The sequence below is a fragment of the Zea mays genome, chromosome 8 (genome assembly GCF_902167145.1).
Source record: "Zea mays cultivar B73 chromosome 8, Zm-B73-REFERENCE-NAM-5.0, whole genome shotgun sequence".
NCBI lineage: Eukaryota > Viridiplantae > Streptophyta > Magnoliopsida > Poales > Poaceae > Zea > Zea mays.
This window is the reverse complement of record NC_050103.1, coordinates 25,794,708-25,805,941: the sequence shown is the minus strand read 5'-3', so window position 1 is coordinate 25,805,941 and position 11,234 is coordinate 25,794,708. Positions and strand designations below refer to the sequence as shown.

The window sequence follows — 11,234 nt, the reverse complement described above, 5'->3', positions numbered from 1 at the left end:
ATAATTGTGTCACTTTCTTTATTTTGTTTGAATGTTCTCCATTTTTTATCATGATCATGAAGGTATGACCTTCATGACCTTCGTCATAAATTCATTATGTCTGAAAGGAAATAATGATTTGAAGGACGAAGGGCCTTTTGATATTTAACATTTTGTGTTGCCTTGTTCTTGATTCATAGTATTTGAGAACAAGTCCCCAACAAACACCATTGATCCTGGAGCACAAACCAACATAGTTCAATGCGTCAACTAGCAACTAGACGATGTAGATTTTCAGATTCAGACCAACAGTGCTACAGAAGCCCAAACAGCAAAACACGACAGAGAAGCAACAATGTTAATCAAACTACTGAAGCCCAAAGATAAGAACTATAGTACAATTCCTACCATAAATACTCCTACTACTCAGGCAGCTACACTACCACACCCTGCAGAATTGGGAAAAGAAAAGCTACTATTTTGCACAAGAGAAGAAGCTGGACGATTGCATTATATTATTGCTGCATAGCACAAGAGAATTAGGTGTTTGTGCTATAAGCATACTTCAAGATAGTTACACAACAATGAAACAAGAGCATCTTGGGAGCCTTTATCACACATGAACTTCATTGGCCTAAATGACATGGATTTGTTCAGCATGCCCACAAGGAGACAATGACAATAGTAAACCTAATGATTTCAGTTTTTAAAATTCAAAGATTTTTAGTTTTAAAAAAAACTAATTGACTATACTTAGAATATTAGAAAGTCAAGAAGTTCAACCTTTTACTTTAAAGAAACTAATCATAGATTATACTTACCTTAGAGCTTATCCATCTTCCGTCTTAACCATAGGAGGGCAGTTTCTGGCTCATCAATACTAAAACTGATAAAGGTCTATCTGTTGTTTGGTATGTCGAACACCTCAGCTGCTTTTATCTTCTCATCTGTTGTCACATTCATGGATCTAAGAACAGAAATGCATCTCATGATGGGGAAGTCACTACCTTGAGCAGATTCTTTTCCTTTAACCATTTGTGTAACCTCATCCTCAACTTGTTTTGATTTTAGATCTAGATATCTCCCAACAAGTCCTTCCAAAGAATCCTTCTTCATCCTCTTTGCTTCCTTATCTTGATTGATTGTTGATGCAGTAGACCTTCTGTTGTTACATGTACCCTCTGTTCAGTCATTTCAATTATAGGATCTTCATCTTGTTCCAATCTTGAATCCTCTTCTTGTGGTTGTTGTTGAATAATACCTTCCTCATCCATTCTTGTGGTGTTCACTTGTTATTATTCATTTGAAATTGTGTTCCATTCTTGTGGTAGCTGTGTAGATGTTATGTTCCATGTCCCTTGAGCAATGTGCCCATCGTATAGTTCCCCAAGAGCATCAAAGAGAGGGAAAGACTTCTTTTGAAATTTCTTGGCCCTAGGAAATGACTGATAAAACATTGTAAAAAAAGTAAGTTCCTAAACTACTTTATGATAAGTTCATAGTTATAAAGCTGGAGTCACAATTAGATATAAAGCTGGAGTCAAAAACTTACTTTTATGATGTTTTCCCATATTGGTGGATCAACAACAATCATGCATCGTTTCTCATTCCAAGAAACACCACTTTGCTTTCTAGCCTCTTTCAACATCTTGTAATCCCTTTTCAATTGCCTCTCCTCCTGATTTTGAATCTTGTTGAATGTGACATACTCATGCTTCTTGTTGAATTCAGTAACAATTTTGTTCCAAGCATCTGGACTCCAGCCATTTTGAGCCCTATATGGAGGTACATTGTGCTCAAACAACAAATCAACGAGGCTCTTCTCCAATTCAGAATTTCATGCTGCTCTCTGAACACCACCTAAATTTCAAAAAATATGAGGGACAATTAATCATTTGAAGTTGAAACACAATAAGAATAACATGTACAAGCTTTATATTAAATAACATGTACCTCCACACTTCTTTGATGTAGAAGCTTTAGGAGAAACCTTCTTTTGAGCAGCTTTAGATAACATCAAAATTTTGGGAGAACCTCTTGTGAACTTCATATCTATTATAGAGAATCACCAGCAAAAAGAAACTATGAACATCATTTTTACTTTTATTTTTGTGACACAAGGAATGAACTGTGACCCACCCCCAACCGAAACACTAGAAAAAAGGAGGCTGTAATTTGCCATCACAAAATATCCATTACAGCAGTAATTTGCAAAATAACCATTACAGCAAAATTCAACAGCTTACAAAAATACACTTGATTATTCTCAAAACAGCAGTAATTTGCCATCTCAAAATATCCATTACAAAATATCATCATAAGTATGTAGTCCAATTGAAATGACATTTATTGATCACACAATATCCATTACAGAAATGATTCACTGATTTCTATGTTGCTCATAATTTGTCCACATATGATAAGCTATCATATCCCTTAAGTTATTCCCTTCCATATTCCCTTCATCATTTCCATGGGCACTATCGGGTAGGCTGGCAAAACTTTGCGGGTTGATATTTCCTTGATCATTTTGTAGCCATCTCTCATCATCATTGTGTGATCGAATTAAGTTATGGAGGAATGCAGCAGCAATAGGTATTTTTGCTTGATTTTCCATTTTGTGAAGGGTAGCAACTTTGAGGATTGGAAATCTCTTCTTTATGACACCCAAAGCCCTCTCTACATGATTTCTTAAAACAGCATGGCGATGGTTGAATAACTCTTTGTGATTTTGAGGCCTTTGATGACCATGGTCAAACTCTTTCAGGTGATATCCAACCCCACGATATGGTGCAATAAAGGAAGTCGTATTGGCATAACCACCATCTACTAGGTAGTACTTCCCAGAAGGTACTTCAAACTTTTCTACAACATTGTTCATTGCAGATCTAAGAACCATTGAATCTATTGCTGACCCTTCCCATCCGACTCACACATAAGTTATGTTAAGGTTAAAATTGAAAGAACACCAGGTTGGGAAGTGTTTGTTACCTACCGTAGTAGGCCGCCTGTATGTATTTATAGGAGATGGAATACCATCATCAGATTACAAAGGGGTTGGCTCCAGCAATCAATCAAATCAATCAAAATAGATTATGATTGATTGGATTCTATCTATAACAGATCTGATTGATTGCCTCATATTATATCCAAACTGAACATATCCTTTCCTAACTGAACAGATCATTTCCTATCTTTACTCAGGCGCATCACCCTTTCCTTACTTTACAGATACATTCTTAATATTATCTAACATCCCCCCTCAATCATAACTTGCATAAGTTAAGATTGTCTCTGAACAGATCCATCTTCTTCTTCGTCAGAGCTTTTGTAAAACCATCTGCTATCTGGTCATTTGTAGAAATCACTCTCACATCCAGGAGCTTCCTTGCCACTCTTTCACGCACAAAATAGAAGTCAATTTCAACATGCTTAACACGACCATGAAAGACTGGATTGGCTGTGAGATAGGTAGCTCCAATATTGTCACACCAGATTCTTGTTGTAGGGGGATAAGAAATTTTTTGTTCCTTCAATAGAGACTGAATCCACATCAACTCAGCAGTGGCATTTGCAATAGCTTTGTATTCAACCTCAGTACTAGATCTTGACACGGTTGGTTGTTTGCGAGCGCTCTAGGATACCAAATTACTGCCCAGAAAAACAGCAAATCCCCCTGTAGAGCGCCTGTCATCAATATCTCCAGCCCAATCTGCATCAGTGAAGGCACTGACCAGCAGAGAAGGTGACTTTGAAATCTTCAACCCATGGTGAAGAGTGTATCGAAGGTACCTTAAGATACGCTTAACTGCTGTCCAGTGATCTGTTGTAGGTGAATGCAAATATTGGCACACTTTGTTCACTACAAAACTGAGATTCGAATGAGTCAAAGTTAGATATTGTAGGGCACCTACTATGCTTCTATACCGTGTTGAATCTTCAGGCCCAAGGGGTTCACCATTGTGAAGGCTTAATTTTTCTGAAGTAGAGAGTGGTGTAGTGGTAGGCTTGCAATTTATCATACCAACTCGACTAAGAACATCTGAGGCATACTTTCTCTGCGAGAGGTGAATACCATTATCTACCTTCTGCACTTCTATTCCAAGAAAATAATGTAATGGGCCAAGGTCTTTTAGTGCAAAATCAGTTTTCAGATCCTTGAGCAAAGCTGAGACAACATCCTGAGATGAACTTGCAACAATTATGCCATCGACATATACAAGCAAGAAGATGGTGATACCTTCCTTCATGTAAAAGAACAGAGAGGTGTCTCCTTTGGATGCTTGAAAACCTAGCTGCAATAGTTTGTCACTGAGTCTGGAATACCAGGCTCTAGGTGCCTGCTTCAGACCATAAATGGCCTTGTCAAGCTTGCAAATGTGGTGTGGCTGCAGCTTGTCTTCGTAACCTGGTGGTTGCTTCATATATACATCCTCCTCAAGAATGTCATGAAGAAACGCATTCTAAACATCAAGTTGTCGTAGTGACCACCCTTGTGAAACAGCTAGAGAGAGAATAACCCGAATAGTGGCCGCCTTCACTACTAAACTGAATGTGTCCTCATAGTAAATCTCGTACCTTTGCTTGAAGCCTTTAGCGACTAATCTAGCCTTGTATCTATCCAGAGTACCATCTGCCTTCTTTTTGACCTTGTACACCCATCTACAATCAATAATATTTTTGATTCCTTCTGGTGGAACCAAGTGCCAAGTCTTGTTCTTAGCCAAGGCCTCAAATTCAGCATCCATTGCATGCTTCCAGTTTTCATCACCCAAGGCCTCCGCTAAATTTTGGGGCTCACTAGTGGCAGCCAAACAGCCATACTTGATGCGCTGTATTGTACCATTCTGAAGCCGAGTACGAGGTCTCAGATCTATGTAACCACCTGCAGCTGAAGCACTTTCAGTTCCTTCCATGAGAGACACATGTTCTTCTGATTCTGAAGCACTTTGAAACGATGGTGAAGGAGCTGCAGTAGGTTCTTGTGAAAGAACAGCAGAAGAAAAAGGTGTTGTGGCAGTTTCTGGTAATGCAGCTGAAGGTGGAGTTGATATGTTCTTCTCTCCTCTCTGGTACGTGGTAGTGATAGGTGGTTTCATATATTGTTTTGTTGCACTCTTGGGCTGAACCTGCTCCTGTTCATGCACTTGAAGCTGCTCAGTACCTATCTCCTGCATTCTGACATCAGAGACCACACTAGGAACAACATCATCAATTGCATTAGCCTCAGTAACATCAGGCAAAGTGTGATCAGCTGTATTAAAAATGCCCCTATTATCACGGTTGGATGAAGGAAATAAGGTAGAAGGCAGGAGATTAATTTGTGCTCTAAGATGTGCTCCAGCATTTGCATGAAGTTCAGCAAAGGGAAAAATGTGCTCATCAAACACAACATCCCTAGAGATGTAGACACGACCAGTAGAGACCTCTAGACATTTGTATCGTTTGTGCATATTGTTGTATCCTAGAAAGACACATCTTGTAGAGCGGAAAGCCAATTTTCGAGTATTATAGGGCCACAGGTTTGGCCAGCATGCACAGCCAAAAACTTTAAGAAAATTATAGTCAAGGGACTATTGGAACAAGTGCTCAAGAGGTGTAGAGTAATCAAGAAGTTTCGTGGGGGTGCGATTAATGAGGTATGCAGCTGTGGCAAAAGCCTCATCCTAGAACTTAAGCGACATGGATGCTTGAGAAAGGATAGACAACCCAACTTCAACAATATGTCTATGTTTGCGTTTAGCAGGTCCATTTTGCTGATGCGCATGTGGGCAGGACACATAATGAATGATGTCGAGTTTAGTAAAGAAAAATTTTAGGCGCTGATATTCGCCTCCCCAGTCTGTTTGCATAGCAATAATTTTGGTGTCAAATAGGCGCTCAACCATGGTTTGGAACTCAGTAAATCTTTGGAACACTTCAGACTTATGTTTCAGCAAATAAATCTAGTTGAATTTGCTAAAATCGTATATAAAGCTGACATAGAATTTTTTCGACCAACGGACTCGGGGGCTGGGCCCCATACATCCGAGAAAACGAGTTGTAAAGGCTTGGTAGAGACACTTGTTCACACTGGATAAGGTAATTGGTGACTCTTGCCTTGTTGACAAGCGTCACAGACAGACAGACTACTTGACTCACTAGAACATATGATCTGATTATTATTGGCTAATTTTCGAATGATCTGCAATGATGGATGACCCAGACGATTGTGCCATAGAGATGGAGAGGACTTGATGGCGCCAAATGCCCCCCGCCAAGAACTGTCTGATGGAAGGGGATAAAGACCATCTCTGCATCTACCTTGAAGAAGAACCTTCCTCGTGTCTAGATCCTTAAACAAAAAATGATTTGGAAAGTATTCAAGTGAGGCATGATTATCAGATGAGAAATGATGAACAGAAACAAGAACTTTTTGTGATGTTGGGACGTGCAAGATATTATTGAGATGCAAGGGTTTAGTAGGGGTATCAATAACAGCATGACCAACATTGCAGATGTTCATACCTGCACCACTTGCAGTGTGAATCTGATCTGTCCCCTTGTACTTCTCATGAGTGGTCAGTTTGTCCAGCTGAGACGTGAGATGATCCGTTGCAGCTGTATCGGTATACCAATTTGTATCGACACCATGGTTGTGCATTGTTGCTGCTGCACTCTTGGAATTTGAGTTGGAATAGTTGTCTTCATCATATCGGTACCAGCACTTGCGGACAGAATCCCTAGTTCTGTCACAAACCTGATAGGTTATTGTGTTCCCATCAGATCTGTGCCCTACTGGACCACCATGCCTCCTGGCGCATTGTTGTTGCTGCTGCGACCAGAATTAAACCGGCCATTGCGACCCCGGCCACGTGGGCCAGAACCGCCACTACCATGACGGGCAGCAACATTAGCCGATGGCTAGGATCCTCCATACAGCAAAGCCATTCTGCTCTCAAAATTGAGGAGTTGCGAGTATGCCTCCCCAACTGAGACAAAATCCTTCTGTGCAACAAGGACAGAGACCACAGGGTTGTATTCTTCATCTAGTCCCGCAAGGATGTAGGAGACTAGTTCTTCTTCATCAATGGGCTTCCGAGCAGATGCCATCTCATCTGCAAGTGCCTTCATTTTTGTAACATACTCAGAAATTGACGAGTTACCTTTCCGAGTCATGGCCAATGCAATCCTGGTGTTGACTGTTCTTGCCCGGGACTGCACTGCATAGGTCTGTTCCAGCATGTTCCACACCTCCTGGGGCATGGTGTAGGATGATACCTAACCCATGACTTCTTTGGACATGGAGGTGATGAGGAAGCCGAGGACCTGCTGCTCCAAGGCAGCCCACCGGATGTACTCCGGGTTACTTTCCTTCACTGTCTTGTCGTCGTTCTTGATGTCGATCTGCTCTTCAGGTGCCTTGGCAGAGCCATCAATGTAGCCCTGCAGTTGTGCACCACGAAGGATGGGAAGAACCTGCGCCTTCCAAAGTGCATAGTTCGACTTGGTTAGCTTCTCAGCTATAGTTTGCCCTAGCAAAGGTGTAGGTATAGCCATGGAGGATGAGCTTGCCATGAGATCTCCTGGCGTCTGCTATGGGCTGGGGGAGGCTAGGGTTTGAAGGAGGTGGCTCTGATTACCATGAAAGAACACCAGGTTGGGAAGCGTTTGTTACCTACCGTAGTAGGCCACCTGTATGTATTTATAGGAGATGGAATACCATCATCAGATTACAAAGGGACTGGCACCAGCAATCAATCAAAACAGATTATGATTGATTGGATTCTATCTATAACAGATCTGACTGATTGCCTTAGATTATATCTATAACTGAACAGATCCTTTCCTAACTGAATAGATCCTTTCCTATCTTTACACAGGCACATCACCCTTTCCTTACTTTACAGATACATTCTTAATATTATCTAACAAAAATCACACGCAACCATCACGTTTTGGCTAAGGGTCCCTTTTCTATTCCTGAATGGTGCGGCTTGATCGGGTGACATTAATATTGGAACATGGGTTCCATCTATTGAACATATGCAATTCTGCAAAAAAAGAAACGATCTTCTAAGATCTAATATTGAGGATGTTCTAAGATGGGCACATAAGAGTTAAAAGAAGTCACCTTGAAGTATGGATAAAATATGTTGTCACCATGAATTTTAGGATGAACTTGATTGGAAGGAGGCTTTAGAAACCGCATGCTAAGGCCAGGGATAACAATGTTGAAGAAATGTTTGATGACACGGTGAAATGTATCATTGCTATGACCAAAAAAGACTTGGAGATCTTCAAATGTCGCATTGTGGCTAATCATGTATAGGAAGAACCCAAGTTTTTCCTCAACTTTGATTCTTGTATCTTTAACCAATCATTCCATTCTATAAGATAGTTGGCCAAGGATTTGAAAATGAAAGGTTCCATTCTAAATGATACCCTGCAGTTCTTGACATGACCTTCAAGTAGCTCTCGAACCTTTTCCTCCTCAGTCATCACTGATGTATGCCTCAATGAAAGGATCACGATGCCCAAGAGGGGGGTGAATTGGGCTTTTCTAAAAATCAACACTAATTAAAACCTAAGCAAGAGCCCAACTTCACCCCAACAACTAGCACTAAGATAATAATACTAGAAATACAACAATGCTAAGACAATACTTCAAATACTTGCTAAACAAATACACAATGCAAAGTGCTTGAATTAAGTGCGGAATGTAAAGCAAGGTTTAGAAGACTCCTCAAATTTTTCCCGAGGTATCAAAGAGTCGGCACTCTCCACTAGTCCTTGTTGGAGCACCCACGCAAGGGTATCGCTCCCCCTTGGTCCTCGCAAGAACCAAGTGCTCACTACGAGATGATCCTTTGCCACTCCGGCGTGGTGGATCCCTCGAGACCGCTTACAAACTTGAGTCGGGTCACCAACAAGATCTTCACGGTGATCACCGAGCTCCCAACGCCACCAAGCCGTCTAGGTGATGCCGATCACCAAGAGTAACAAGTCGTAGACTTTTGCTTGACCAAGAGAAGCCTAATGCAAGTGGTGTGTGCTCTAGGTGGCTCTCGCTAGCGCTAATGAGGAACAAATGTGGGATTAAGATTCTCTAATCTCCTCACTAGGCTTTTGGTGCTTGCAATGCTCTAGCAATGTGCTAGAATTAATGTGGGCAGCAAGACATTGAATATGGTGGGTGGAGGGGGTATAAATAGCCCTCACCCACCAACTAACTGTTACCAGCACTCCTCTGCGCATGGGCACACCAGACAGTCCGGTGCGCCACCGGTGCGCCAACGGTCGACTCCAACGGCTAGTTCTGACAGCTAGCCATTGGGCTGATGGCACACCGGACAGTGAACAGACACTGTCCGGTGCACATCGGACAGTCCGATGCACTGTCCGGTGCGCCACTAAAATTCATTTCTGAAACTGGCGCTCTCAGGTTTTCTGCTCGGGGAAAGCCTTCCCTTGGGCCAGCCTAGCCCCACCTGGCAGAGGGCGCACCAGACAGTCTGGTGTCCCAAGGCCATAAACCCTATTTCCTGTTTTTAGCTGTTTATCAAATCGGTTTTCGTTCTAACTTGTGAGTGAGTTCTAGAGTGACACCTAGCACTATATGTGAGTGTGAATGTGCACCAACACTACACTAGAACTCCCTTGGTCAAACTACTCATCGACAACCCCTCTTTATAGTACGGCTAAAAGAGAATAAAAGACCTAACTAAATCACGAGTGTCCACAACTCCTTGACACTCGGACTCCGTAGTCCTTCACTTTTTGTTTCATCGTTTAGCCGTCGCTTCGAGTTCTTATCTCCGGGATTGTTTTCACCGTTGTAGTACTTCTACCTGTAATGCGACCTAACTTACCATTTGTCTCTGCAAAACACACGTTAGTCACATATAACATTACGTTGTCATTAATCACTAAAACCAACCAGGGGCCTAGATGCTTTCAATCTCCCCCTTTTTGGTTATTGATGACAACCCTACAAGATTTGTGAGAGTAGTTTGTTTTGAAATTTCTGTCAATAGAGAAGATGGTTAGTTATACTCAGTAATCTTTGACAGAAAGAGTGTGTACCAAAATAATAAGAATGAGCGCATACACATCATAAGTTTCTTGTTCATATAAAAGTGAAATCAAATCGATGAACAAGAACTAGAAGACTGGTGATAAAATATAAGGTGAAAACATAATACACACACAGTCAATATAAGCATCGAGAGTATATAATAGAGTTTGTGAGCCAAAAGCATCATACAAAAGTGAAGCAAGTACAGAGAGTAACAAGCACATATATTACATCAAAATGACTCTCTACTAACTCCCTAACTCCCCCTAGCTCTCACAACTCATATCTCTCCCCCTTTGGCGTCAAACACCAAAAGGGAACCCAAACCTACACAACAGAAGAGGGAGGAGGTGGCAGGGGCGCATCCGGTCGCGGTCGTGACAGTAGAGTGAACGCCAGCTAGGGGTCAGAGTCAGTCTCGGATCCAGGATCTGCTGTAGAAGCTGGAGCTGGTACTGACTCGGACTGAGGCTACGCTGCAGGAGCTGCCGGATCTGAAGTGGTCACAGACACCGCCACACCAGTAGTGGTAGCAGCAGAAGCTGGTGGCAGTGGCGGCTGAGGGCAGACGGAGCTGAAGACCAGTGACGTGAAAGCCAGGGTGACCGGCCGAAGCGGAGAGGAAGAAGGACCAACTGTAGGAAGAGGGGGTCCAGGCTGAATCGTTGGCACAACAGGAGCCTGAAGAGGTGGAGGCGGTGCTGACTGAACCGGGGGAATCGACACACCGGTGTGCTGAAGCATAAGAGTCATGAATGCCCGGTTCTTAGCCCGGTCCTGAAGAAGCTGCTGCTGGAAAGAATCCTGCCTGTCCTGAATCATCTGAAACATCGAGAGCATTCTCTCGGACATCTGCTGCTGGACCGCTGCTAAGTGAGCCTGCTGCTGAGTAAGAGTTTGGAGAATCGCCGCAAGAGCAGGGTCAATGGAAGGAGGGGCAGCAGGGACAGCACCACTGGAACTCCCAGCCTCATGATCATGAGAGCGTGGAGGCATAGGAGGCGGAGGCGGAGGTGGAATCCCAAAATCATCATCATCATCAACAACTGCTGCGTCCTGAGCTTCGAACTGATGAAGAGCAGTATCCTCGGCCTGAGTGTTAAATACTGGAGCAGGTGCTGGCACAGGATCCTCAGGCGCTAGACGGTAGGACCCAAAGAGGAGGCATGAGGCCTCAAGTGTGCCCTGGAACTGTGGA

At 42.6% G+C, this 11,234-nt stretch overlaps 1 non-coding gene and 1 pseudogene across 1 annotated transcript; both read right to left on the bottom strand.

Moving 5' to 3' along the window:
- Window positions 1-801: 801 nt before the first annotated feature.
- Window positions 802-2,024, bottom strand: LOC118473087 (uncharacterized; annotated as a pseudogene).
- Window positions 2,025-6,914: 4,890 nt separating this feature from the next.
- On the bottom strand, window positions 6,915-7,053 carry LOC111590015 (small nucleolar RNA Z247). Its single transcript, XR_004852309.1, has one exon. It is a non-coding gene; the product is annotated as a small nucleolar RNA Z247 (small nucleolar RNA).
- Window positions 7,054-11,234: the final 4,181 nt, after the last annotated feature.